Below are 5,986 nucleotides of genomic sequence, written 5' to 3'. Positions count from 1 at the left end.
AGGTATAAGTACTGCTTGCCTATTCCCACAACGCATTAAATTCAAAATTCTTAGCCTGGATTATAAATCCATTTACAGCCTCACCCTCACCTCTTCCTGTCCCAACATCCCTCTTCAGTCCCATTGAACAGCTTCAATGGCTGTCTTTGTTACACATCCCTGCACCACCCCCTCCCACCATTCCACCCCACCCCCATTCCTCACAGCACGCTATTGACGGTGAAGCTGCTGTCATCATCCGTTCTCCAAGGCCCACTCCCCCACATCTTGCTTCTTCTTTCTTTACAAGCTACTTTGAAACCTGCTCTTCATTCACCTTTGTCAAGACAGCATGGTTAGTGTGACGGGTCGCGCAACGCTATTAGAGCGTCGGTGGCCTGGGTTCGAATCCACCACTGTCTGCAAGGAGTTTGTATGATCTCCCCATGATTACGTGGGGTTCCTCCGGGAGCTCCAGTTCACTCCCATATTTCTAAAGACATAGGTGCTGAGAAGATGAATCGGTCACATGGGTGTATTTGGGCAGTGGGGGCTCGTGGGACGGAAGGGCCTTTTACCATGCTGTATCCCTAAATTAAACCTCACAAACCCTTGTGACTCCCAGGGCACAAACAATGTTTACTGAATAAGTCACGGTGTTCTCACAAAAGTTCAAGAACAAGTTGTCTGTTTAACAAAGACATTTGGTGCTGAATGAGAAAATGTGCATGCAATGAAACTATACTCTAAGTCAGTGGTTCTCAACCTTTTTCTTTCCACTCACATACCACTTTAAGTAAACCTATGCCATAGGTGCTCTGTGATTAGTAAGGGATTACTTAGGGTGGTATGTGGGTGGAAATAAAAGTTTAAACACCACTGTTTTAATCATACCTCATTAACTCATTATGTGCACGGTTTCATCACTCCAAAGGAAATAGGCCAATGACAATTTTTCTCCAGCAAAATATTTCAGTAAAAATTAGGTCCAGAGCAGTGGTTCTCAACCTTCCCTTCCCACTCACATCCCACCTTAAGCAATCCCTTACTAATCACAGAGCACCGATGGCATAGGGATTACTTAAAGTGGTATGTGAGTGGAAAGAAAAAGGTTGAGAACCACTGACTTAGAGTATAGTTTCATTGCATGCACATTTTCTCATTCAGCTGTTCTAAGTACTATCTGAATGACCCGATTGAGTTTGTACAGTGGTGGAGCATTTAATATCAGAACATGAGAAATCGGAGGAGGAGTCGGCCATCTGGCCAGTCGAGCCTGTTCCACCATTCAATAAGATTTGTCCATGGACTCAGCTCTGCATTTCTGCCTTTTCCCCATGACCCCCAAGTCTCCTACCATGCAAAAATCTATCGTTTTAACGTAGAATAATTATATTTTTTTCTCTCCTGCCTTCTGAAATACTGAGAGACTGCAGTCTAGACTTTGGCAATACCTCACCTAAATTACCATCTTCTTTTTATAGCACCTGTCACAAGTATTTTTCGGTTGTATGAAGGAAATGGGTGCAGTGTGGCCATGACAACAGATCACCAAAGATGCCCACACGATTATCCTTCTCTTTGAAATCTCCCACGTTTCTGTCCAATGTGCTTCGCACTGGATCCTTTCAGTGGGCTTGTGGCAGAGTGGGATCAGAGCTCCCTACCTCCCACAGAGGCTTGCTGGCTTTCCCCTGCTGAGTTTCCTAATACTCAGTGAAGGTGCCTTGCTGCATCAAGGCCCAAGGTCTTCTGTTGTATCCCAGGGCATCATTAGAAACCTCTGTAACAAGAACAGCCTTTTATTCTGCAAATTCAATCGGCTCCAATTAATGCCACATTGTCCCGTGAGCTCGGCAGGATAATTAAGTGCCATGCAAAATGAAATTGAGTCGATGGTTAGCGCCATTGTCCTCTTGTGAAAGCTCTATTTTATAATGGAGTGCAGTTCTAGCCATGGAGCTATTAATGTTTTGTTATGGCGAATTTCTGCCTTTAGTTAGTGTTAGGACTTCCGATCTTTTGTGGAAGTGTTAACGTGTGTGTGTGTGTGTGTGTGTGTGTGTGTGTGTGTGTGTGTGTGTGTGTGTGTGTGTGTGTGTGTGTGTGTGTGTGTGTGTGTGTGTGTGTGTGTGTGTGAGTGTCCTACACAATTCTGCAACTCACTTTATCAGTGAGCAACTGCTGTGACCACTTTAAGGCGGAGATTCTGTGGTTCAGGATGACAAGGCTAGAACACCCATACCCTCACCTCCCCACTCCCAAACGTAAGGAGCAAGAGCTCATCAGGGTTGGTCTCACAATCATCCAGAACAAAGTAAAATGACCAGAGGTTTAGAAAGATCAGAGAATAAGTGAGAATGTGAGAAAGTATAAAAGAATGCCAATGTGATTTAAGCACTTAATAATTTGGACAGGAACATGGATGGGAGATGTATGGAGGGCTAAGGACTGGGTGCAGGTCAGTGGGACTAAGCAAAAAAGAAATGGTTCAACACAGACTAGAAGGGCTGAAGGGGCCTGTTTTTGTGCTGTAGTGTTCTATGGTTTAACTGAATGATTGGGATACAGGATGGAGCGAATGCTTGAACAATACAAAGAGGGAAGGGGATAAGGGAGTAGGGATGTTCACTGCAACACTCGTCAATGGGGAAGGGGGTCAGGGGAGAGTCACTAACGGTAGGGTTTGGGGAGGTTCATTGGGGATAGTGAGTGAAATATGAGATAGTGGCGATGGTCGCTGTAACTGGACTGTGGGGAGATTCAGAGGGAAGAGTCACTGTAACCTTTGACTGTGGAGAGGGTGACTGGGGAAGCTCACTGTAATGCTTAACCGTGGGGAGGGGCACTGTAATCCTCAACTCTAGGGTGGGTCATTATAACTCTCAAAACCATTGGAAGGGTTAGTGGGGAGGGTTACTGGAACTCTCATCCATAGGAAGGGTTGCTTTAACCCTCGACTCTAGGAAGGGTCACTTTAACTCCCGATTGTAGGAAGGGACACTTTAACCCTCGACTCTAGGAAGGGTCACTTTAACTCTCGACTGTAGGAAGCATCACCTTAACTCTCAGCTGCGGGGATGGTCACACCATCTGAGATATTTTGCAAGTTATTTGTGGATAAAAGTTGTTCCGTGCCCTCAGAGAGACGTATACCACAACAGCGAACGTCACTCAAGCTGAGGTCGCATCCACCTTGGTGGTGCAATGGATGGTCTGACCAACTTATACAGTGCCTTCTTTATAGCTTCTCGCATTGAACATATCACACTCCACAAAGTCAGGCTTGGAACATCCTCAAAGTTTGGCAGGAGAGAGAGAGAGGTGGCAGCACCTTTTAAATTATGGTTATTTAGCAGATGCCAAATTGTGATGGGGCAGAATGACATCAATGAAGTGGATGGTGAACAGCCAACAAATCCGGCAACTAAATGAGAGACCATGTCCTGTGGCAGTTTGAAAGTCTCTTCTAATATTCAGCAGCTCAGCTGTCCTGCAGCCTCATTCCCCTCTTGACTTAAGGCACGCCCCTTCTGCGGTACCTTGCGGTACCTTGTTCACTGCCACCTGCACTCCATACCTCCCCTGTGATTATTGGCTCCATTCCGCCAGCCCACCTCCTGAGCAGCATTTGAGTGCTCGATGCGCAAGTGTCATCGGAATATCAGTCAGCCATTTAAAATCAGGAGATTAGCAACTGCATCCAAAATTGTTACAGGAGCCAAGAAGTGTTGGGGTAGCCCCATGGTCCAGACTCATTCCCACTTTATCACTGCATGCACTTGCACCGAGAGCCATGTGGTGTACGCTGAGAGTAGAGGAAAGGGATAGTGGCAGTGAAAATAACAAAAAAATGCTGATGGTGGCAATCTAAAGACAGAAAGTGCTGGAAATACTCAACACACCAGGCAATACAGTAAAACATCTGTTATCCAGAATTGAAGCAGCCACCAACCTCAAGCAACTGGCAAAAAAAATCGTGGAAAATAAAGAGGGGAAAAAATAAGGAAGTTTAAAATTGGCGCACCTTGCTATTAGTTTGCCATTAACGGAACTCAAAATCTCAAGCAACCTGAAAATTCACTTATCCGGCATTTACTGATCCCCGTAAGTGCTGGATTCCAGGGGTGTTACTGTTCGAAGGCACCACAAACTTTGCCTAACTTAGCCAATCAGAATCCATCCCATCCTGACATTGCCTGATCTAGCCAATCATAATCCATTACTGGTAAAGCTCCAACACTCTCATCACGTCCAGGGTCACAGCTCTCGAGACCTGACGCCTGCTACTGCCTTGGATAAAAGTTTTGGGAGAGTGATCTTAGTGCCATTTCGTTACGCTATCATACTATCCTGGGTCGCAACTTTTAGCCTAGGTCAGTGGTTCTGAACTTTTTTTATCCATTTACTTAACATCTTGGGTAACCCCTTACGAACCATAGAGCACCTATGCCATAGGATGCAGTAAGTGCTCTGCGGTTAGTAAAGGATTTCTTAAGGTGGTATGTAAGTAGAAAAAGAAAGGTTGAGAGCCATTGCCCTGGGTTATGGCAGTGAGATAATTAATAGATACAGAGGTAAAACTTCAGGTTACAAGGAAGGCAAGAGTGAGTGAAGGAAGCCCTCCCACAGAAAAGTGTGGTGAGGGAATGGATGGTGAGATGGGGGTTAATCTAAAGGGGATCTTCTTTCTTTAAAATGTGCAGGAGGAAATAAGTAGACATGGTGCAGTAACGTGGTCCAGCTGTGAGAGTTCAAACTCCCTGCCTGCTTCCAAGGCCTGTCATTCAAACTGCTCTTTTAAAACCTGGTAACATTCCACTCCACGCACACAGCCCGTGACTAATAGGATTGGCTCTGACTCATTAAGTCCTTTTTACCCACGCTGGTTGTCCGTTCACCACAGGCACTTTTCCCAACATTTATCACGGATTAAGGAATGCTGTGAGCTCATGTTTCTACAGAAGCCTCTCAGGAAGGAATGGGTGCAGGGCAAGTGGGCAGGGGGTGAGGGTGGGCAGAGGAGAGGGGGGGCCGTGAGATACTTTTGCACAGATAATTTGGATTTTCTACTTTGAATCCTCCTCTCCCCTGCCCAGAAATAGTACTTAATCCTCCTCGTTGATTCATTCCCAACCCTTGCAAAATCCTTATGCATCAATACTTTGGTAAAAGCAGAGAGACTCGTTTAATCTCAGTTGGAACAACTTGGTTCTGCAGAATAGTGATATCCTCAGCTTGCAGAAGCAGCCAGAATACTCTCGGGATAATTAATAATCTGTTGTGATGGTGAAATTGCTATTTTCATGTTGCCCACTTGTGCAGAACAGCAACAATGTGGATTCAATGTGAATTGGCAGGCTGGTTAAAAGTCTTGACAGCTCTCGACAGCAACACTCCTTCCTTTGGTTAGCTTGCACCAACCAACAGAGAGAATGAATCCTGAATGGAAGAAGGACATTGTTGGGGCCCAATCCCCATAATAACAAGGGAACACAATGTCCACCATCTCACTGAAAGTACGACCAGAGCCTGAGATCTCTCCCACTCATGACAACTGCCCAGAGCAAGTTTGAAAACCTGACCAGGGTGAGGAACACAGAGGACAACCTAGGATGAGGCAGCAGACATAGAAAAGGAACAAGACACAAAGAAAGAGCTACAGCCTCTATGATCTCCCTGGGTTGCACCCAGCTCTATTCTCCCTGTGTGTAGGTTCTGGGATCATGACTGCATTCTTAAAGCTGTGCCTGCTCCAGATTTACCATCACAGAGGCTTCAACAACATCATCCACTCAGCATGCTCCTAGGCCTGGGACTCAAACACCCCACTGTGAAATTGGATCCTGGATTTCCTCACCTCCAGACCACAATCAGGGAGGATTGGCAAGAACATCTCCACAATCTCCATCAGTACCGGAGCACCACAGGGCTGTGATGTTAGATCCCCCCACCCCTGCTCTTCTTGCAATGCTCGTATGACTGTATGGCTCGGGACGAGAGTAAC

This window comes from Narcine bancroftii, chromosome 8 (assembly GCF_036971445.1).
Source record: "Narcine bancroftii isolate sNarBan1 chromosome 8, sNarBan1.hap1, whole genome shotgun sequence".
Taxonomy (NCBI): Eukaryota; Metazoa; Chordata; class Chondrichthyes; order Torpediniformes; family Narcinidae; genus Narcine; species Narcine bancroftii.
This window is presented reverse-complemented; position numbering follows the sequence as displayed.